Genomic DNA, 24,287 nt, shown 5'->3' on the forward strand with positions numbered 1-24,287 from the left:
TTTTTTCTCCCCCCCCCCCCCCCGCTGGCCTGGTTGTCCCAAACTGCTCCCCTCTGCCAGCTTGGTCACTCCTAACTGCCCCCCCCTGCTGTCCTGGTTACCTCCAACTGCCCACCCTGCCAGCCTGGTCGCCCCTCACGGCCCCCCTGCCACTGCCCTGGTTGCCCCACACAGCCTGCTGTTCAGTCATTTGGTTGTCCCTCACTAACCCCCCTGCTGACCTGGTTGTAGGCAGCCATCTTGTGAGGGCATGAGGGTTAACTTGCATATTACCTCTTTATTATACAGGATGATTCTATATTAGTGGATGCATGTCATTATACAATTGCCAAAACCCATAGAATATACAACACAAAGAGCAAACCCTAATGTAAACTATGGATAATGATAATGTATCAGTATTGGCTTATCAGTTGTTATAAATATACCACACTAATGCAAGATGTGGTATAATAGGGGAAACTGTGTGCAGGAGGGGATGGGGGATGGTGGGAAGAGGGGTATATGGAGATTTTATTTTCTTTTCAACTTTTCTGTAAACCTAAAATTGCTCTAAAAAATAAAGTGGTTTTTTAGAAATATGTTTTTATTGATTTCAGAGAGAAAAGGGGAGAGGGAGAAAGAGATAAAAAACATCAGTGATGAGAGAGAATCATTGATCGCCTGCCTCTTGCATGCCCCCCTACTGGGGATTAAGCCCACAACCCAGGCATGTCCCTGACCGGGAATTGAACCGTGACTTCCTGGTTCATAGGTCAAGACTCAACCACTGAGCCACACTGGCCAGGCTAAGGTGTTTTTGTGTGTGTGTTTTTTAAAGCTGTATAGTCTTGATGGCATAATTTTTCATACCTATGCCTAAAATTAGTCTATCCCCTGGACTATTCAGCTACAAATCAATACATTGTCTTTTTAGCTTAACCAAGCTTGGGTTCATTTTCTGTTACTTATAATAAAAAACAACAACAAACGAACATATTCCTGATAGCTTTGGGGAAGAAATTCAGTTTGGTGGCCACACAATGGCATGCAAAGACTATGACAGAACCTGACTGAAGACAGACAGCAGTCAGCAAAGGATATTAGAATTTTCCAACAACCAGGAAGTGCTAAGACGGGCCTTCCCATGGCACTGGTAATGAGAAAAATGGAAGCCATATGCCAGCCAGAATCAAGGTGCCAGGTGAAGGCTCAGGGATAGGACTCCAGACTAGAGAATGGGGAATGGAAAGAGAAGGTGGGAGCTGAAATACTGAACAGATTGTCAAGACAGTCAGTTCCCAGGGAACAAGACAAAAGCCAGATATCAAGAACAATGAAACTTACTCTGAACAGACCATATAACATGTCCATTGCATGTCACTCAATAGGTACTCCCAGTCTCCCTTACCTCTCCTACTTTTTCTTTATTCCTTAGCATTTTATCACTAACAACTATTTAATTTACTTACTTATTATGTTCCACTTGGGAAAATCTAGATTAATGAGGGCAGCACTCATCTGTTTTGTTCATGAACCTAAAACAGCACCTGGAATATAGTAGGTGCTTATTAAATATTTGTTAAATGCTAAATGATTTACTCTTCTTTTCATTCTTGGATAAGATGACAGGAGAGAATTAAAAGAGGGACTATAGATTGCTTGAATTCAAATATTAGTATAGGGTTGGATAATAAAGTGCTAGAAAGGTAGTAATGGCTAGATTTTAGCAATTCTCCCTGAATCCTATATCACCCCTTAGTCCCTGCACCATCTCTTTCCTTCTCTTTCCTAATCAAACGTCCTGGAAAACACTGCATTCCTCATCCCCACTCTCCCAGATTCACTGTAATACTGCAGCCACCACTCCATTGAAACAACTCTCATAAAGGTCATACTTTTTAACAAAATCAAATGCACTTTGTTTTAAATGTTTATTGTTGAAAGTATTACATAGGTCCTCCTTTCCCCCCCGCCCCATAAACCTCTTCCAGCCTGATCCCATCCTCCCCCCAACCCCAGACCCTCGGACCTAAGGGTCCCAGGTTTGATTCTGGCCAAGGGCACATGCCTGGGTTGCGGGCTCAATCTCCAGTGGGGTGCGTGCAGGAGGCATTGATGTTTCTATCTCTCTCTCTCTTTCTCCCTTCCTCTCTGAAACCAATAAAGAAATATATATATTTTTTAAAAATCTCCTAAATTACATCATTCTCTGTCATTATTTCTTCCCCAGATTCCTGTAGTAACTTCCTAAGTGGCTTTCTTACTTTCAGTATTGTGCCATATAGTTAATTTCCCATGATAAAGTGATGTTTTAAAAATTATTTTCCTTAAAATTCCCCAATTATTCCCCATGACCTTCAGTATAAAATCCAAATTTCTCAATAAGGCATAAAAAATTTTTATGTTCTGTCTGCCTGTCCCTCAACCCCATCCCCCATCAGATCCTTCCTTGCAATCATATACAGCCACAGTGAAGTTCTTCCTAAAACACCATCACCTGCCTTTGCCTTGGCAATTTCCCACTTATTCTTCAAGATTTAATTTATGTGTCACCTCCTCCGATTAGGAGCCCACTGTTTATTTCTGTTGAAGCACTTGCTATATCATTCTTATTTTGTTTTTCTATATTCCCAACTAAATTAGGAGTTACTTGAGAAATGGTCATTCTCTTTCATTTTTATATTCCTCTCAAAAGTAAACAAGTGCCTGGCCCTTAGTAAGTGCTCAATAAATATATGTTGAATGAATGAATGTCTTCAAGTTGGGAATGAGGGTCAAGGTTAGATCTAACAAAGGGTAATGTACATCTATCATTTTTTTTTTGACCACTCAGTATCTGAACCTTCCTCCTATGCCTAGAGAATTCCTTTAAATCTCAGTGGAAAGCAGAGCCTACCTCCCACTTTTGATGCTGAAGATATCAATAGCTCTATCTCAGTTTTTCCTGTACCTATTGCAAAGGCTCTACTTTGACTTGCTCCCTCAAGACTTTGATTAGGAAGCTAGCAGCTCAAGATAGTTTGGACTGGAAACAGTGGCCATTAGGCAAATGTGCATTCTGGGCCAGCAACAGCACTGGTGCTACTAGCAACTGGTAGAATCAGAGGAGCAAGTATAGCATCTATTCTAGCCAAGACCATAGAACTGTCTTCACAGGAACCGTTCTGCCATACAGTATGGGATTTGTTCCAGACTGTGAAGCCCAGAGCCTAATCTTTCAGCCTCCTGGTGACTCTATAAACTACACAGCTATCCTTTGATCAATTTTATTTCAATCAACCAGAATTAATTTCTGCTGCTTGCAACTACAAACTCTGATTGGTACCTAGAAATTTAAAAGGTAAAGCAATTAACCAAGATGCAGCACAAAGAAAACCAGGTAAAATTCCAGGGGCACCAAAGCCTCAGCAGTCCCAGTGGGACCATATGACCTACTTGCTCAAGTGCCAGCTGGCCTGGATTTTACCCTCTCCTTCCTCAAAGCAAGGTGTGAAAATAGACCTGATTATACCTTTGGGATCTAGAGTAGCTTTCCTTTAAAAAAGGGAAAAAATCCCAATGCCACGTGTTCTGTGGTATGCTCAGAGTTCAACACCAGGTTAGACCTTTTAAAGGGCTGCAAGAGAACTGGAATTTGGTTCCAGCCAGCCTTTCTGGGAAGATGAATCGTTGAGGTGGAATGACTGTGTCTGTAAGCCAGGGAATATTGCCATTCAAAAGAAGCAAAAGTCCAGATCATGTGACCTACCAAACTGGAAGCCAGTTTGTCTGATGATTTGGAACAGGAGTGACACTCAGAGGGGTGGCTGGTGACTGGAAAGCCTTTCCCTGCTCACAGGATCTAATGCATTGTTTGCTCAGCACCTCCCAGTGAGATCCTCCTGTTGTTTTGCATTCCCCTGTTACCCCACTTCCCATCTCAATCAACCTGGCTTCTGAGATATTAGTGCCCATTCCTTGATCCTGGTGAAAATCTACTCTGTAAAGCAAAGCTAGACTGTGAGTTCATCTAAGTAAAATGTACGTGTTTCATATAATAATTTCCCCTGGTGCCCTAGCCAAATGAATAATGTACTGGCCTTTTTAGAACTGAGGCATGGCCAAAGTTCACATGCCAGTCATAGTGAGGTCTTCAGAGACATGAAGTGAGTCAGAAGGATAGTAGTTGCTATATGCCAGGATTGCTCTATTTGCATAAATTCTCACCATTGGCCTCTTAAATCTCAGGGAGCAGAGGCACCAGCAAACCCCCCCCTCCCCCCCAATAATATTCTTTCTACTATTTTTCTGTAGTGACTAAAATCATTAGCAGTCATGTCTTTGAGATAAGGCATAGTTCCAAAACGACTTTATGACAATGCAAATGTGTTATGGAGAGATCATTAGCAGCCATGAACACAACCACAGCTAGTAAACCTAGAGGGAATGAAACCTAAGATAAAGAAGAGGGAAGGAAAAAAAGGTCTAATCCCACCGTGGAAGCCAGTCATGGCTGAGGCACCTCAGTGATAGTCCTGAGGAGCTGGGGCAATTGGAAACTCAGAAATATGGGAAAACACCTAGGAAAAAACCACCTGGAGGCAGGAGAACAATTTGGAGACAAGGCCTGAATAAAAACCCATTGGCAGCATCTCCAAGGCCTTTCTTATGGAAGCCAATTGCACTCCTTCATGAATGGCTTCTAAATGCACCTTCCCAGACAACTACTGACCATGGTCTGAGCCACGTCTTGGGACATAGGACATCTGTGGAAACCAAGGGAGCATAAGTATCATAATGGGAAGATATAAAAATGACATTTGCTGGAAAAGCATTTTTAAAGCACTGTAAAGCTATCAAAGATGAGAACATTCAGGTCTATGAAAAGTGCAGACATAGCACATGCCTTTTACTGATAGTGTGCCAGAGATCTCATGAACCTACAAGACCCAGAATCTAGTCCAGTGATGGCGAACCTGTGACACGTGTGTCAGAGGTGACACTGGAACTCATTTTTTTGGTTGATTTTTCTTTGTTAAATGGCATTTAAATATATAAAATAAATATCAAAAATATAAAACTTTGTTTTACTATGGTTGCAAATATCAAAAAATTTCTATATGTGACACGGCACCAGAGTTAAGTTAGGGTTTTGCAAAATGCTGACAGGCCGAGCTCAAAAGGTTCGCCATCACTGACCTTAGACCCAGGCAATCAGAGCCTCTACCTGCAGCACTTTGCTCTAGAGATTCTCAGTCTAGGAGTTCTGGGCCAGGAGACAGGCCCACCTCCTTTTTCCAGGCATCACTTTCCAGACTGCACCCATCTCCCTTCCAGACCATGCTCCAGGTACTTGGGACCCAAAAATTCCCTGACCTAACCATGCCAGGTGGGGCCTTCTTCCTCAGGTCTGCATTCCTGGAGGACTACATGGCAGGTGTGTGCACCTATAGTCAGGAAGAAGGTTCAAAGGGTGGCTCTTTGGGGTGGAATGGGCAGCATTGGGACCTGCAGGCTGAGGTATACAGATATGTGCTAAAGTACACAGCAGAATTAGGGATGGCACAAAGAGGGAGTTTGGCCTCAAGCTTTTTTTTTTAATCATTGCTCCAATCCTGCAAATATCAGGAGCACGTCTGCCCAGCACATTATTTCTACGTAAGTCAGCACATCTGTTAAGGGATTGGCCCCATAGGCTTTTGGACATCTGCTAGGTCGTGAGAAGGAGAAGCACAATAGGCCCCAGCTGGGCAGATGGGGTGTGTACATCTGCTCGCTTCCTTCCTCATTATGACTCCCTGGGAAAGGTTGAATCCCAACACAAAGATCCCACCTCCAGCCTTCCCAAACAAGAGATGGTTCCAAAGCAAACTCACAAGTGTGGGTTTTTAAAGACACTCATTTACTATTAAAACTAGCCAAAACCGGTTTGGCTCAGTGGATAGAGCGTCGGCCTGCAGACTGAAGGGTCCCCAGTTTGATTCCGGTCAAGGGCATGTACCTGGGTTGTAGGCACATCCCCAGTGGGAGATGTGCAGGAGGCAGCTGATCGATGTTTCTCTCTCATCGATGTTTCTGACTCTCTATCTCTTTCCCTTCCTCTCTGTAAAAAATCAATACAACATATTTTTTTAAAAACACAAAAAACTAGAGGACATTTTGGGAAACCATTCGGTTTTTATATAATTTCTGATATGCCGGCCTTAGTCCTTCAAGGGGCTGAGCACAGCCTGTCCTCTGTGACTCTTTTTGAGCTTATCAGTTAAGGATGGGGAACTGCCCCTGAAAAGGGAATTCTGAACAAGTCTGGGAAGCCAAGCATTGGACAGAGTTCCTAACGGAGGCAGGTAGAGTGGAGTAACCTGATAGGCTAACCCCTTGAAAAAATGTGGGAAGTACTGTGGGATGTCTGTAGACCACCCCCAGATGCCCTTGAGGTTGTCCCTCTGCCCTCGTCTCCGGCTGTGAGGGCTGCAGGGACGAGTAGGCAAAGAAGCCTCCCGTTGTAACATACCCAGACTGAAGTCTACCTGCTCTGAGCTCCCACCTCCACCTCCAAAGAAGGGGAAGGGTTGTGAACAGTGCCAGAAAGCTTTTCTTAGTGGTTGTGAAGGCAAGGAGGTTGTGAAAAGAATGAAAGGAATCAGGAAAGAGATTGAATCCACAACTTCTCTCTTACTCGGGATTCCAAATATTTTTTGAAATACCAACCAGTCTCCCTTTTTTGATATTTACTGGGCCAGGGTGGATTTTTCCATTTCAAGCTGATGTCATTTCTGGCCTGGAGGTTTCCCAATATCCCGTCTGCTGTTGCCACTGACTCCTGCAGACACTGACCCATTCACTCTGGTCTGAGAGGGCATCCTTCCTTCCTGTTTTTGCTGCAGTCTGGAAAGTGATGCCTGGAAAAAGAAACTCAACCTATCACCTATCAAATCTCTATGATGTCAGAGTTTCTTCCTTTTTGCTCCTCACTCATCTCCTCAAAGGTGGCTTTCTGAACCACCCTGGCACAGAGCCCAGGGAAGGGACAGAATGCCTGGAAGGGACCCTGCTTTACACTCAAAAGTTTGCTTTTCCCATTCCACTTGTTAAAAGTTCAGACTAGAATTTTCCTTCCTTTTCAGGGCCAAGTCTAGATGCAAAAGCATATAGCTTCTAGTAAATTTTGGTTGTTAATAAGAAGAGCTTGGTATAGAATATAAACAGCCAATTCAAATTCCAGTATGGAATATGAACTGAATTTCTACCAGGGTATATAATCCTCTCATATGTGTGAGGACCTCATGTGTGTGACAGTATCTATTGAGGTGGATAAGGCTCCTGTAATCTTAGCCATTCAAATACAATGTTGTATAAAAGAAAATGTAAACATGGACAATTTTTATCAGCCTAAGTATAATTTTAATAAGTGCTCCCTAGGCACAAAGTTTCCAGTTCAAAAGCTATTATGATATTATTGAAAGAGTAATAATAAAAAGAGTGGTAACAGATGTCTCTGCACATACACACACACACACACACACACACACACACCGACATTCATACACTAAGCTTTTATGACCACCCTTTTCCTGACAAGCCAAGCTCTACTATTCACTCCTAACCAGGATGGCAACAGGAACTAGAAGTTAAAATGGGAGTAGTAGAAAGCACCATTATACTGAAGACATGGAGATCAGACTAAAAACAAGTTCTCTTCCTGGTCTCCACACCTTAATCTCACAAAGGGCTTCCTCAGATGTTGATGCTTGGGCAAGATACACTGTATATAGAAGGAACTTCTAGATTTACTGAGAGTCATCATAATTATTTAATACTGACTTAATGGTAAACTAGAGTTCTCTTCTGGTTTTCCTCATATCCATGTTATATTTACTGTGTGTGGATGAGTAGAAAGAAAATGAGAGGAAAGAAATAGAATATTTAAATGAGTGACATTTTGTTTATTTCAACTTTTTACTTTACATCTAGTCTCCGGTGACAAAGAGAATTTTTACTGCTTTTCAAAGAAGGAAAAAAGTATGCTTACTTTTGATAATCAAAGAAAGTATTTTGTGAATTACTTTCCAAATTTTCAACATCCTCCTTCCCAGTAATGGCTAAAAAGATTTACTTTGAAATCAACTAACCAAGCACTATAGTTCCATCTCCTTGGAAATCAGGACAGTAAGAGAACCTCTAAGGTTTGTTTTATGGTTGGAAAAGAAATATTCTCTCTTCCTGCCGAACTTTTTCCTCCACTGAACAAGGATGTGAAAGCCCTAAGGAGTACTGACAGCCATGTTGTGACTATATGAAGGAGCCAGCCTTTAAGAAAAAGAAAGTGACACTGTGAAAGGCAGAGAAGCAGCAGGGAAAGAGCTGGTCTTTGGTGCCCTCTTTGAGCTCCTGTTTCAAACCACTGCAAACCCTGCCCTGACTCTGGACTTTTCAGTAATAAAAGCTGTATTTTCCTCACTTGTTTGAGTTGTGGTTTCTTCAGCTAAGATGCAGCATATCTTGCCAGGTACAACACATCTATGTGTCTGCAACCATATGGATCATTTAATTTCTCTTGTAGAAATCCATTATATACTGAAAATCATGAATTTCTTTCCTTTTAAAGTTATTCAGTCAACGATGAAATACAGATCTGGAGATAATGAAAAATACTTAACACCAAAGCTTGGATTAGATTCCTAAGGACAAGATGTAGTGAGTAAACATTGCTGAGGTCACCTCTGCTTGCCAGGGTCTGAGTTAAGAGTTATTTTATAACAGTTTAATTCATCTGCCAACACTTTCACTGTCAGAGGAAAGTAGATTTTGAAGGTATAGAAACTTGGAAACTGATCATTTGAACCAAGTCAGTAAATATAGGAGTTTGGTGACTTGACACTTTTCAGGAGTACTTAACACTGACCATGGTCTAAATTAAGCTCAAAATGACTCAGTGGTCCTAGAGAAATCTCTTTTGAGCAAGAACAAATCACCCTAGGTAATAGCCCAGAGTTGATTTGAGGAGAGTACAGCTACCAGCAATGGAATAAAAGGAACTCAGAGATCCCCAAAGCAAAGGCTCTGTAGTTAGAATGCTCTAGCATCTTCCTCAATGTAAATCCTTCCAATCAATTTCATTATAACTTCTCTCTCCAAGAATCACTCCATCAATTCCTTTTTTTAGAGAATCCATTGTTCCCCAGAAAACACCTTTTCACTCACTGCAAATCCTTTCTAATAATAACCACAAAATTCATAACCAAGGAGCATCTGTACTTGTAAGATGAAGGGGAAGACATTCAGGACATTGAGTGTCCTTGGAAGGTTCTGAGAATTTTAGAGCGGAATGAGGCATCACTGCCTTTGAAACTTCTTATCTATGCTCCATTCCCAAATTTCTGGAAGAGTACAATCAGGCTCTAAAAGTTTGTGAAATGTGTTCAAGATCCAGTTAGCAAGAATTGGGACTAAAAAGCCCAGATCTTCTTATTCCAAAATCCATGATGCTTTTCTCTTTATCAAACTTTGAGATAGTCTTATGTGTCAACTTGGCGAGGCTATGATACCCAGGCATCTAATCAAAAGCTAATCTAGGTGTTGCTGCATAGGTAATTTGTAGATGTGGTTAACACCTACAATCGGATGACTTTCAGTAAAGATTACCCTTGATAATGTGAGCAAGCCTCAGCCAATCAACTAAGGCCTTAAGAGCACACACTGACATTTCCCAAAGAAAAAGGCATTCTACCTGAAGACTGCAGCAAGTCCTGCCTGAGTATCCATCTGCTGGCCTATCCTGTGGATTTCAAACTTGCAGATCCACACAGTGAAACAGTTCCTTAAAATCTCTCGATAGGCTCGGCTGGCATGACTCAGTGGTTGAGCGTCGACCTATGAACCAGGAGATCATGATTTGATTCCCAGTCAGGGCACATGCCAGGGTTGTGGGCTCAATCCCCAGTGTGGGGCATGCAGAATGCAGCTGACCAATGATTTTCTCTCATAATTGATTTTTCTATCTTTCTCTACTCCTGTCCCGCCCTCTCTGAAATCAATAAAAATAAATCTTTAAAAAACTCTCGATAGATAGACATATAGATAGATAATAAAGAGATAGGTAGATAGATAGATATTGAAATATAGAGATACAAACACACACACACACACACACACACACGCACCTATTGGTTCTGTTTCTCTGGAGACCTCTGATATACTATCCAATAAGCCAGACGGGGCAAATCCAAAATTCCCCAAATGAAAATCAAGAAAGTGAGAGGGAAATCCTTTGAATGTAAGAAACAACTGCCTAAGCCATATCTGAGTTTCCATCAGCATGGCCCACACTGTTTGCTCCACCCTGGTGATTCCCTGAGGCTCCACCCCATCCAACTTGCAGCCCCACCCAAGTTGTTTGCAGCTGCTTTTCCATATGAATGGCCTGTCTTGGATCACGTTTCAGACTTTGCTAAAATCTCTCAAAAAAGCAGCACCTGGGGTGTGCCCCAAACCTATCAGTAAAAGGCCTAAAACTTGGAACTAGCACTAGGCTGCCTTGCTTCATTGCTGGGCCTTGCCTGGGCACTTCCTAGCCCAGTGATGGCGAACCTATGACACGCATGTCAGAGGTGATATACGAACTCATTTTTTTGGTTGATTTTTCTTTGTTAAATGGCATTTAAATATATAAAATAAGTATCAAAAAGATAAGTCTTTGTTTTACTATGGTTGCAAATATCAAAAAATTTCTATATGTGACACGGCACCAGAGTTAAGTTAGGGTTTTTCAAAATGCTGACAGGCCGAGCTCAAAAGGTTCGCCATCACTGTCCTAGCCCAATATAAGTAGCAGCCATCTGCAGATCTCCTTATGTAGCTCCTGCTGGGTGGCCCCAGGCAGTGGCTGACTTTGCACCTCCTTGGAGGTTCCAGAGCCAGTGCACCCAATGGACAGCTTCAAACCATATCAAATTATAATTCTACACATCTACAAGTGACACACTCAAAGGACAGATTCAGTGAGCACCAAAGCTCCACTAAATCAAGATACTTCATAGGGATGTTTCCTGCACAGCAGTTCTTCCATTGTAGACTCAGCTGTTCCTCACAGCCAATGGTCTAGAGGTCAATTCCTCCCAGTGACACCAACAGCAATCAAGGCTCAACTACAACAAAACTGTGCACACAGCCCACACAGAAGCACACCTAGAGTGCCCAGCACAGGAGACGGGGGAGGCTGAGCCACTAGGCCCTACAGGACACCTGCTATACAAGGCTACTCTACCAATTCCAGGAGACATAACAGCTTTACCTAATACATAGAAACAAATACAGGGAAGCAGCCAAAATGTTCAGACAATGAAGCATGTCACAAATGAAAGAAATGGAAGCAAGCAAACTACTTGATACAGAGTTCAAAACAATGGTTATAAGGTTACTCGAGGATCTTAATGAGAACTTCAAGGGACTTAGTGAGAATGCCAAAAACATGGAATAGGATCAGTCAGAAATTAAGCATACACTGACTGAAATAAAGAATACTTTACAGGGATTCAACAGTAGAGTAAAGGATTATGAGAATCAAATCAATGACTTGAAATATGAGGAATCAAAAAGGCAAAGTCAGAAAAACAAAAAGAAAAAAGAATCCAAAAATATGAAGATAGTGTAAGGAGCTTCTGGGACAACTTTAAGCATACCAACATTTGCATTATGGGGGTGCCAGAAGAAAAGAGAGAACAAGATATTGAAAACCTATTTGAAGAAATAATGACAGAAAACTTCCCCTCCTAGTGAAAGAAATAGACTTACAAGTCCAAGAAGCACAGAGAGTTCCAAACAAGATGAACCCAAAAAGGCTAACACTGGACACTTCATAATTAAACTGCCAAGGGCTAAAGACAAAGACAGAATCTTAAAAGCAGCAAGAGAAAAGCAGCTAGTTACCTACAAGGGATCACCCATATGACTGTCAGCTGATTTCTCAACAGAAACTGTGCAGGCCAGTGTTCACTTCGGCAGCACATATACTAAAAATTGGAATGATACAGAGGAGATTAGCATGGTCCCTGTGCAAGGATGACATGCAAATTCAAGATGCATTCCATATTTAAAAAGGAAAAAGAAAAAGAAACTATTCAGGCCAGAAAAGAGTGGCAAGAAATATTCAAAGCAATGACTAGCAAGGACCTACAACCAAGATTACACTACCCAGGAAAGGTCTCATTTAGAATTGAAGGTCAGATAAAGAGCTTCACAGATAAGAAAAAGCTAAAGGAGTTCATCACCACCAAACCAGTATTACATGAAATGTTGAAGAGTATTCTTAAGAAAGGAAGAAGAAAAAGATTAAAAAATATGAACAATAAAATACATATCTACCAACAATTGAATCTAAAAATTAAAAACAAACAAGAAATGTAATGGACAAAATACACTGAGGAATAAAATAAAATCAGAGGCATAGAAACATGGAACAGACTGAGGAATCTCAGAGGGAAAGAGTGAGGGGGAGGTACAAGAAGAGATTAACTAAAGATCTTATATGTATATATGCATTACTTCTGGACACAGACAATAGGGTGGTGAAGACCTGGGGCAGTGTGGGAACTGGATGGAAGGGGGCAATTGGGGCACTAAAGGGGAACATCTGTAGTACTTTCAACAATAAAGTTTTTTTAAGAAGGAAACCACTGCATAATGACTTCTGCAGGTAGATGGTGATGTGTGATTAAAACTTCAAAACTGCTATGTCATGCAGAGAAACCATGGGGGGGGCGGGGCAGAAATCTCCAGTAGGTGAAAGATTTTACCATTGAGGATTTCTTAAAGCTGGCAGAGTCTTTTCCTAATAATGTTCCTAGATAAAGGAAAAAACAACATGTTCTCACATCTTTTCATGATTCATTCTCTTTGCTTCTTTCAACAACTCTGAAGGCAACCAACCTCTGGACTTCTAGTTATGTGAAATAAGACATGTCCTTCCTTATTTTAACCAATTAGAGTTAGGTTCTCAGTCATTTGCTACCAAAAATGTCTTTCTCTGCCTTGCTCACTGGGTGAATATCTTCTCAGCTTTGATACCCTGCTCTTGTGCAGTGTTGATTCACTACCTACCTTCCTAGTACTCCACACTTCTATCATACACCTGTGCTCTTATGGATATTTCCATTTCTGTTGGCCAGACAGCAAGCTCCTCAAGAGAAGGAAATAAGTCTCATTCATTTCATTTTTTCCAAAACTAAATGAATCCCTGGCACAACAGTTGAAAGGTGAATAAATGGATGGATGGATGGATGGATGGATGGATGGATGGATGGATGAATGACCTTGGAGATAGAAGATCTCTGTGACAGCAGAAATGCTGAAGCATAAATATGAGTCAGGAGAAAAGGAGTAAAGAATGATAAAGGAAAGCATAGAAGTAGGGAGTTAGGAGACAGCAAAATGGGGGAAAATTGAGATTATGATTATAAAAAACATATATGATCAAATTAGGGTTTATGGAAAGTTCTTTGGGTGGGAAAGAAAAAAGACATATCATAATTAAAATGCATAATTAGAATGCATAATTAAAATGTATATAATTATATAAATGTTTTTAACACTAAGCCATAGAACTGAGATATGTTGATGCCATTTTGGCATTTGTTATTTCATTTTGCAGCTGTTTATTTGCCTGACTCCTGTGTTAAAGGCAAGCAACTCAAAGGTAAACTAGTGCTTTGTTCTTTGTGGCATGCCCACTTCCTGACACAGCACATGCTGGGCCATTGAAGTTTGATGAACTGAGGAGTGAATAAAGACTTTAAAGCTTCAAAGTTAGACTTCACACTAATTACTGAAAGCACAGAAGAAATAGCCTGCTGAACATATTATTTGAAATTATTTATTCCTCATTAAATCAAATTACTTCTTTAACACCCTCTAACAACAATACTATGGCTTTTATCTTGAATTTAGAAAGTAAGCCATTAAGTACAAAATAATATGCTTCAAACTTAAATCAGATTAACTAACAATGTCTTTTAGATATCGAGGTCTCTGTAAATCAGTAAAAAAACATTTTTCAAGCAAAAGCATTGTAAAGCCAGAATTGTGGGGAAAAAATAAAACATTCTTGGCAGTGTCTTTAATGTAGGTTGGTGTCTTATTAATGTGAACAATATTATCCATGTACTTTCCACATGCTATTAAAGTAATAAGATAAATGCATACCCTTGTTTTCTTCTGCTCCCATTTTAATAGTATTATTTGTGTTATTAATATTCCATATTTTCTCCTATAATGCTTAAAGTGCCATATAGTCATTTTTTTCCCAATACAGTACTAGAATCGTAAGAACTTTCATTATCCTCATTTTGCAAATAGGGAAATGAAAGCATAAAGAGGTTAGTTCTTTGCCAAGTGGGAAATCCACTGAGGGGTTCAGAAAATGAACTAGAAAGATAGTCAAAAGGAAAGTGACTGCTTCCTCTGTCTGAGTTGCCTTCCAAATAAATGTTTCTGGCTCTTTTGTCTCAAATCTGAGTAATAAACAGTTCATTCTTCAAGGGGGAAAATTATCTTGGCTCCTATCCTCTGGAGTGGTCTTAAATTATTTCCATCCATTTCTAAAATAATGAGTAGAACACAAAGACATTGGCAATACTAAACAAAGATTATGTGATAAGAATATATGAAGGTTCATAAACCTCTTTCCTGATTTTGATGTTATTGATTCATCCTTTGATAAACATTTTTTAGTGCCAGGCATTATTCTAGGCACTACCCATCCTATATAATAAAAGGCTAATATGCAAATTATCCCCACAGGCAGGAGTTCGACTGACCAGGAGTAAGATGTGCGCTGACCACCAGGGGGCAGCACGGAACAGGGCGGGCATCAGCTCCCCCCCAACCCCCCACCCCACCCCGCAGGTGGCGGCATCAGGCAGCTGGGGGAAGGGAGGCCCCAGCCGGCAGGCAGCAGCCGCTAGGGACCCTACCCATGCACGAATTTCATGCACTGGGCCTTTAGTAATAGATAAAATGAAAAATATGTAAAGCCCTGCCCTCAAGGTCTTCACAGTTTAGTGGAAGAGTCAGACACGTAAATAAACAGATGCAGTTTAATAAATGCTTTAATTGAGGTAAACACCAAGTGCCAGGGGAGCTCAGGAGGGGCCATCAACCTCGAACTAGGTGTTGGCGATAGTGTCAGAAAACGGTGACAGAGGAGACAGAAAAGGGACTGTCCAAAATGAGGAGGTAGTGGGGAAGGGAGGAAGCTATTTTATAACCACAAAGGAAATAATTTGCAGGATTCAGCCAATGTTGTAGATGACTGAACAGAGAGATGGAGGAATCTAGATGCTCAGTGATTTCATTAAAGTGCTGAATCCATCAATCCTAGAACCACCCTACCTCAGATCTTGTTTTTAAGTGAGATAATCCATTTCCATATGGTCTAACTTTAAAGAAGGTTTTCTGTTTCTTGCAGCTAAACGTATCCTACGTGATATATAGAGGTTTGCGGAAGAGTTCATTTCTAAACATGTTGAATTTGAAATGACTATGATACCACCTGAAGGTTTTCCAGGGATAGTTGGGTCATGATCATTCTTGTGAAAACAGTTTGTAATTACTTTTAAATATTCAGTGTAAACACTTTGAGTATCTATACCCTAAGGACAGTTAAAATGGCCCAAAATGGTTCCATGGCATCCTGAAGGACCCACGTGCTTTTTTGCCTTCCAGTTCTGCCATTTCTAGATTGCTTGCTTTGTTTATAGGCTTGTCCTCTCACACAGAGGTGCCAAGCATCCCATCCTCACCCAACAATGTTTGAAAGCCAAATTCAAGCATGTTTTCTCCTTGTTCTTTCTTGGGAGCAAGGAAAGTTTTGGAACCAATGCTCAGAAGTGGTTAGTTAGTATTTGAAGGAAGTTCTAATTGGAAGTTTGCATTCAGAGGTGGCTATAGCAAGTGTTTCAAATGAGGTTAGCTAAATCTGACCAGAAGATTCACTAATTAGCATAAGATATTTTGGAAATCATTTTTCACTTATGAAATGAAGGGTATTCAGATACATGACTGACCAGCACTTTTGCCTTTGCAAAATGAAGTGTAAGAATGTGGCAAGTTCAGAAGTCCAACTCTTTTATAGTAGCATCCTGGATTTTGACCCACCGTTAATAGAGGGCTCCTTCACCCCCTGTGACTATAAGGCTTGCTGGTTTTGCTGTTAGAATATTGTCACATTCCTATTGATCACTTTATTCCTACAAGGGACTACTATGTAAAAGTTGGAGAACTTCTCTGGCATATAGAATCAGGGAATATGCTTCTTTTTGTGCTGCTTGCCAAAAAAAAATTTGTACCTCTGACACAATTCATGTGAGACTTTCTTTATTACAACATATCACTGGGAAACAAGTTGTGGGTGGGCAGACATATAGCCCTATGTGCCTCTAATTGTTGGAAGCCACCAAAAGGCCTCCTGGAATCCTGGAAAGGGCCGGGGAATGGGAATCTTCTGGGAGAACCATCACTTCATTAAGTATCATCGTATTCAAAAGGTCTCCTTTTTCCATCACTGCTTCATGTATATCTCTCCTAAAACACCCAGCTCAGTCAAAAAGGAAAACAATTCCCGTTAAGAGAGGAATTACTACTGGTGAAAGGTGTACTCATTGATGTTCCCATTCAAGAGCTTTCATAGATAGGACCTCACCCTTTATTTGGCCTCTATGTATGTGATTTTCTAATACCCATCACTCACAGTCAGGAACATGGCCAGCACTTCCTGATGGCCAGCACCTCCCCAGCTCTCATCTCCTTTCTTTCCCCCTTGAGTTATTATACCAGAAAGCAGATGCGTGAGAGTGATATTTTTCCAGCTTTATTGAGGAATATTAACAGATAAAAGGTGTATATTTCAGGTGTACAATGTGATGTTTTGTGTTTTGATATATGTGTACATTTTGAAATGATTACCACAATTCACTAATTAACAAATCCATCCTCCCACATAGTTACCTCTTTTTTTGTGGTAAGAGATCTAATTGAGAGCTACTCTTAGCCAATTTCAAGTCTGTAATATGTTGTTATTAACTGTAATCAGCACGCTGTACATTAGGTATCCAAAATTTGTCATATAACTGAAAGTTTATACCCTTTGACCAACATCTCTCCCTTTTCCTCACCACTCCCAGCCCCTGGCAGCAATCACTCTGTTACTATGAGTTCAAGTTTTTAGATTCCACATAAAAGTGAGATCATGCAGTATTTGTCATTCTGTTTCTAACTTATTTCATTTAGTACAATGTCCTCCAGGTTTATCCATGTTGTCACAAATGACAAAGAAAGATTTGCCTCTTTCTTAAGGCTGAATAATATTCGTGTGTGTGTGTGTGTGTGTGTGTGTGTGTGTGTGTGTGTGTGACATTTCTTTATCCACTAATCCATTGACAGACATGTAGGACTTAGGTTGTTAGGACTTAGGTGTTTCCAAGTATAGGCTACTGTAAATAATGCCTCCATGAAATGAAAGTGCAGATATTTATTAAAGGTCGTGATTTCATTTCCTTTGGATGTATACCCAGAAGCGGGGTTGTTGGATCAGATGGTAGATCTACTTTTAATTTTTTGAGCAACCACCATGCTGTTTTGATAATGGCATGCCCACCAACAATGTATAAGGGTTCTCTTGTCTCCACATTCTTGCCTTTTTGGTATTGTTGGCTTAATAGGTGTGATATCTCATTGTGGTTTTCACTTGCATTTTCTTGGTGATTAATAAAATTGAGCATCTTTTCATATACCCATTGGCCATTTGTGTATCTTTGAAGAAATGTCTATATAGGCTCTTTGTCCATATTTTAATTAAGTTATGTTTATGCTATTGAGTTGTATAACTTACATATTTTAGATATTAGATTTTATCAGATACATGATTTACAAATATTTTCCCTCCGTCTGAACATTGCCTTTTAATTTTGATAGTTTTCTTTGCTGTGCAGAAGCTTTTTAGTTATATATAGTTCCACTTGTTCATCGTTGCTTTTTGTTGTTGTTAATCCTCACCTGAGGATATTTTTCCCATTGACTTTCAGAGAGAGTGGAAAGGAAAGAGGGGGGAAGAGATAGAGAGAAAGAAAGAGAGAGAAATATCAATAAGAGAGACCCATTGACAGGTTACCTCCTGCATGCACCCCACCTGGGGGCCAAAAGTGAACCTCCAACCCAGGTACCTGCCTTTGACCAGGAACCAAACCCAAGACGGTACGGTGCGTGGGCTGCTGCTTCACCACTGAGCGACACTGGCCAGAGCTAATTTTTGCTTTTATTGACTGTGCTTTGTGTTTTTGTTGTTGTTGTTATTGCTGTTGTTTGTTTGTTTTTTGCCTGTACTTTTGATATCAAATCCAAAAACTCGTTGCCAAGACCAATGTCCAGGAGTTTTCTCCCTATTTTTTCTTCTAAGATATTTAAGGTTTCAGATCTTTAATCCATTTTTTAATATATTTTTATTGATTTCAGAGAGGAAGGGAGATGGAGAGAGAGATAGAAACATCAATGGCAAGAGAGAATCATTGATTGGCTGCCTCCTGCACGCCCCCCACTGGGGATCAAGCCCGAAACCCAGACACGTGCCCTTGACTGGAATTAAATCCAGGACCCTTCAGTCCCCAGGCTGATGCTCTATCCACTGACCCAAACCAGCCTCTTTAATCCATTTTGAGTTGATTTTTGTATACAGCATGAGATAATGGCCCAATTTCATTCTTTAGTATGTGGATAGCCAGTTTTTCCAACACCTTTTCTTGAAGAGACTATCTTTTCCCTATTGTTTATTCTTGGTGTATTTGGTGAAGATTATTTGACCATGTATCAGTAACTTTTTTAAAGGATAATTTTGAATTGACTCTATTACAAGTATACATATGTCACATTTGAATTTTTATAAGACTATCCATTGTTTTATATAAAAAATAAAAATGTTAAGTTTTTAAAGTCAGTTTATTATTTACAAATTGCAGTACATCAATTACATTAGTCATAAATAATATGAGATCTCTTTTTGAGATTTGATGTTGTAAGTTACAGAAACTGACTCTCCTAATGCAGGTGACTTATTTGAAGGGAAGTTTCTTTCTATGGAAAATAAGAAATAACTTGAGTTGTTATTTTCCTTTTAACTGAATATGCAATACCACAAACAAGCTTCCCACAACAAAATTATAAATACTTCACACAAGAGTTCCTATGCCCATTATGGAGACTTCCCCTTCCTCTAATTGCCTCAAATTTCCAAGCTCTCACCTCTTCTGGTGTGGAATTATGAAACCAAGAGTGTCAGTTTCATATTGGAAAAAGTGTTAACTTGATGAGTTCTATTTCCTTTGGAAAGGAGGAACTGTGAGTGCAAAACCTAAGGCAATTCAGATCAGGTTAACATAAGCCCTTGTGAAGAACTTCTAATTTCCCGTAATTGATATAGCACATTCATTCAAATAGCCCTTGTGGTTCCTACAGCATAAGAAATATAAAATTTTCCGGCATGGCCAGTGAGTAGAATATTGGATGTTTTTAAATTGAAGTACACTGCATGTTATATAAACAGAGGATGGAAATTCCAATTCTACAGACACAGATATTTGGGGGAAATGTGTCTTGTCAATAAATTGGAATATCCTTGCTGGTGCTTTGCTTAGACATTGCCCAGGTACAAAGTAAGCCCTACTCTTTTATTAACCACCTGTGAAAATGAGGGCAAAGGATCAACTAGGTCATGGACAGATTCCCAGATTCCCTCTGATGAGCTAGAAATAGATACTGCTCAAAAATGGGCTGACCTCTTCCTTTTATACCTTTCTCCTTCCAACATATCAACACCTACTTAGAAAATATTTATCATTCTTATCTGAATTATAAATGCAGGAGTAACCTCACTTGAAAATGATGCTTTAAATTCTACAAAATTGTACACTCAACTTTTCTTTCTTTCTTTGGAATATATGTGCCCATCAGCTCTAATTGATCTGAATGAACATTTGGCATTTTTGCCATTCTCTGCAGTTATTAATGGATAGTCTCCAATGGTCAAAGCTGTACAATGTAAATTTTCATGGTTTATGAGGACTGTTTATTTTACTTTATTCTAAGAGAAGACAAGAAGCTCTCTCTTCCTCTCTCTCTCTTTTCCAGTTGAGATGCAACTGAATATCTAGTTTGGAAAATTCCTATCTGAGTGTACTGGGTATATCATGCCACTATGTTTAACATCTTTTGAAAGTAGAAACCCAGCATAAGAAATCATCAGGGCTTAAAAGGAATGGGATAGGATTCTTACCAACTCACTAAGGTGTCTTCCATGTTTGGCATGGGGGCAGTTCATGATTTTTCTCAGGAACATGAGAAGGAACTAGAAAACTAACATTTGATAGCTTGAAAATATAAGTTACTTTCTATTAAAATAATTATTTCAAATTATGTCTAGCAGAGAGCTTTTTTAATAGAGTATTTCTTTTTATAGGTAGCATAGGATTCTTTTCTATTGGGATTCATAGAAAAATGAAAAGACTTAATTCTAAAGAAATGCAGGAAAACTGGTTTGTACTATAAAACAGAAATGCAGCCCAGCAGAGTTTCCCCCAATAATGCTCAAATAAGGATAATACAGAGTTAGGTTGGGATGAAGGGTTATAGATGTTTACCCCCAAAAGTTTGCAATATGCTTTTAAGCAGCACTGCCATCTATAGATACTCCCAAGGCTGGACTTCAAGACAACTATAAAACATTGAAAATTAAAATCAAGTTGTTGAAAGAAATCAGTTGCCTATTTGGTGAACACCTCCAAGAGCTTTTCTGTTAATAGATATCCAGGAGTCTCTCCACTAACTTCCAATTAAGATAGCCTTGATGTAGTTTCAAGAGAGTATGACTGGAATATGATACTAAAAAAAGGAAGCTGAAACCCAATTAATTAAGCTACCCTAGGTTTTAACATAGACTGTGCCAAGAAAAGAGGAAGGATGGGCATGGAGCCTAGACAAGGAAAGCAGAACAAGCAGCAATTTAGTTATTGAGAGTGTAAGTTCTGCACTGCCCAAGAAAGTCATGCTTTGAACAGTTGACTTGAGCTTCTCCATCTACTGGAAGGATTACCCTTAGAGTGGAAATGAGTCCAGTGTTTAATTCCCCTGAGTCCTAGTTTCTTTATCAGTAACAATGGTAGGTGATGAATTCAGAAAGGTATTGGGGGTATTGAGGGATAGTTTGTATAGGACCGGTGGGCCACTGTAAAGACTTGACTTATACTCCAAGGGAACTGGGGAACCATTGAAGGGTTTTGAGCACAGGATTGATTGGTATTATCAGGAACTAACATTTTATAATAATTAAAAGAATCAAATAAACTAGTCCATGTAAAGCACTTACTATCATGCCTAGTCTATTGATAGTGCTCAATAGGTGGTTATAATTACCATACTTCTGTGATGCTGTCAAAGTAACTCCTCTTCAACAAGACTGAATTATTAAGAAGTAAAATATTTGAATAGACCTATAAAATTAGTAAGGAGATTTAATCAGTAACCAAAAACCTCCCAACAAAAAAAAAAAAGCCTTGGGCCAGATAGCTTTACTATTGAATTCTACCAACCAGGGAAAGAATTAACACCAATCCTTCTCAAACTTTTCCAACAAATTGAAGAGGAAGGACTACTTTCTAACTCTATAAGGCCAGCAATACACTAGTCAAAGTCAGACAAAGACACTACAAGAAAAAAAACCTAGAGACCGATATCCTTGATGACTATAGATGCAAAAATACTCAACATAATATTAGCAAAAAGAATTACACCATATACTAAAAGAATTACAGTATAACCAAGTAGGATTTATCCCTAGAATGCAAGGATTGTTCAACATACAAAAATCATTTAATATAAAATACCACATTAATAGCATGAAGGGAAAAAAACATATGATCACATCAATTGATGCACTGAAAGTATTGACAAAATTAAACACACTTTCATAGTAACAGTACTCAACAAACTAGAAATAGAAGGAAACTATTTCAACACAATAAAGACCATATGTGAAAAAGTCATATTATACTCAATAATGGCATCATACTCAATGGAGAAAGACTGAAACTTATCCTCAAAGATAAGGAACCGAGGATATTCACTTTGGCAACATCTATTCAACACAGTGTTGTTGAAAAGTATTGGAAGTTCCAGCCAAAGCTATTAGACAAAAAATAAAGGAGTGGGGGGGAAAGTCAACGAAATTAGAAAAGAAGAACTAAAATTATCTCTTTTCACAGATGATATGATTTTATAAGAAGAAACTATAAAGATTCCACAAGTACACATACATACAAACACACACACAACTAATAAATTCAGCAAAATTATAGAATAAAAAGCCTATGCACAAAAAAATCAATTGCATGTCTATACACCAACAATGAACAATCTAAAGAAAATTTCATTTACAATAGCATCAAAAAGAATAAAATACTTAGGGATAAACTTAACCTAAGAGGCAAAAGACCTGTATATTGAAAATTAGAAAACATTGCTGAAAGAAATTAAAGAAGGCACAGATAAGTGGGAAGACAAACCATGTTCATGGGTTAGAAGTCCGAATCTTGTTAAGATGTCATACTACCCAAAACAATCTATAGTTTCAATGCAATCCCTATCAAAATCCCAATGATTTTTTCTAGATATAGAAAAATTCATCCTAAAATTCATATGAAATTTCAAGGGACCCAAATAGCCAAGAAAATCTTGGAAAAAAAGAACAAAGTTGAAAGTCGGATTTCAAAACCTCTACAAAGCTACAGTAATCAAAGCAGTGTGGTACTGGCATAAAGAAAGACATATAGACCAATGGAATAGAATAAAGAGCTCAAAAATAAACCCTTACATATGGTCAAAAGATTTTTCACAATAGTGCCAAGACCATTCAATGAAAGGACAGTCTTTCCAAAAAATGGTATTGCAAAAATTAGATATCCACACGCAAAAATAAATGCATTTGGATCCTTACCTTACACCATATTACAAAAACTAACTCAAAAGGGATCAAAGACCTAAATATAAGAACTAAGATCTAAAATGTAAAGAACTAAAACTCTTAAAAGAATACATAGAGCCCTAGCTGGTTTGGCTCAGTGGATAGAGCCTTGACCTGCGGACTGAAGAGTCCCAAGTTCGATTCCAGCCAGAGACACATGCCCGGGTTGCGGGCTCAATCCCCAGGAGGGGGCGTGCAGGAGGCAGCCGATCAATGATTCTCTCTCTCATCTTGATGTTTCTATCTCTCTCTCCCTCTCCCTTCCTCTCTGAAATCATATATATATATATATATATATATATATATATATATATATATCATAGAGAAAAAGCTTCATGATACTATATTTGGCAATGACTTCTTGACTATGACACCAAGAGCACAGGCAGTAAAAGAAAGAATAGATAAACTGGACTTAATCAAAACTATAAGAAATTTTAAAAATATGTTTTCAGCCCTAACCGGTTTGGCTCAGTGGAAAGAGCATCGGCCTGAGGACTGAAAGGTCCCAGGTTCGATTCCGGTCAAGGGCATGTACCTTGGTTGCGGGCACATGCCCAGTTTGGGGTGTGCAGGAAGCAGCTGATCGATGTTTCTAACTCTCTATCCCTTCCCCTTCCTCTCTGTAAAAAATCAATAAAATATATTTTGAAAAAATATGTTTTCATTGATTTCAGAGAGAAGAAGGAAGAGATAGAGAGAGAAACATCAATGAGAAAGAAACATCAATTGGCTGCCTCTTGCATGCCCCCTACTGAGGATCAAACCTGCAACTGGGCATGTACCATGACCAGCCAGGAATCGAACCAGCCACTTCCTGGTGCATGGGACACTCAACAAACTGAGCCCCACTGGCTGGGCAAAACTACAAATTTTTGTACATCAAAGGACACTATCAACAGAGAGAAAAGGCAACTCACAGAATAGAAGAAAGTATTTGCAAATCATATATCTGATAAGGGTTTAATATCCAGACTATGTAAAGAACTCTTATAATTCAACAACAAATTTAAAAAACCAATTTAAAAATGGGCAAAGTTCTTGAATAGACATTTCTACAAAGAAGATTACAAATGGCCAATGACTTTTGCACATAAAAAGATGTTCAACATCACTAATCATTAGGAAAATGCAAATTTTAAACACAGTGAGATAGCACTTCATACCCATTAGGATGGCTATTATCAAAACAAACAAAAACTTCAGAAAGTAACAAGTGGTGGCATGGATGTGGAGAAGTTGGAGCCCTTGTGCATTGCTCTTGGGA

General features: G+C 39.3%; 1 protein-coding gene and 1 non-coding gene across 2 annotated transcripts in view; one reads left to right on the forward strand and one right to left on the reverse strand.

Annotated features, from left to right (window-relative positions):
* Positions 1-24,287, reverse strand: part of FAM107B (family with sequence similarity 107 member B) — a 249,918-nt gene that overhangs the window by 207,363 nt on the left and 18,268 nt on the right. The gene's annotated exons all lie outside the window — the stretch shown is intronic.
* Positions 11,949-12,056, forward strand: LOC111827929. The gene has a single exon (XR_002831678.1). It is a non-coding gene; the product is annotated as a U6 spliceosomal RNA (small nuclear RNA).

The sequence above is a fragment of the Myotis lucifugus genome, unplaced genomic scaffold (genome assembly GCF_000147115.1).
Source record: "Myotis lucifugus unplaced genomic scaffold, Myoluc2.0 scaffold_249, whole genome shotgun sequence".
NCBI lineage: Eukaryota > Metazoa > Chordata > Mammalia > Chiroptera > Vespertilionidae > Myotis > Myotis lucifugus.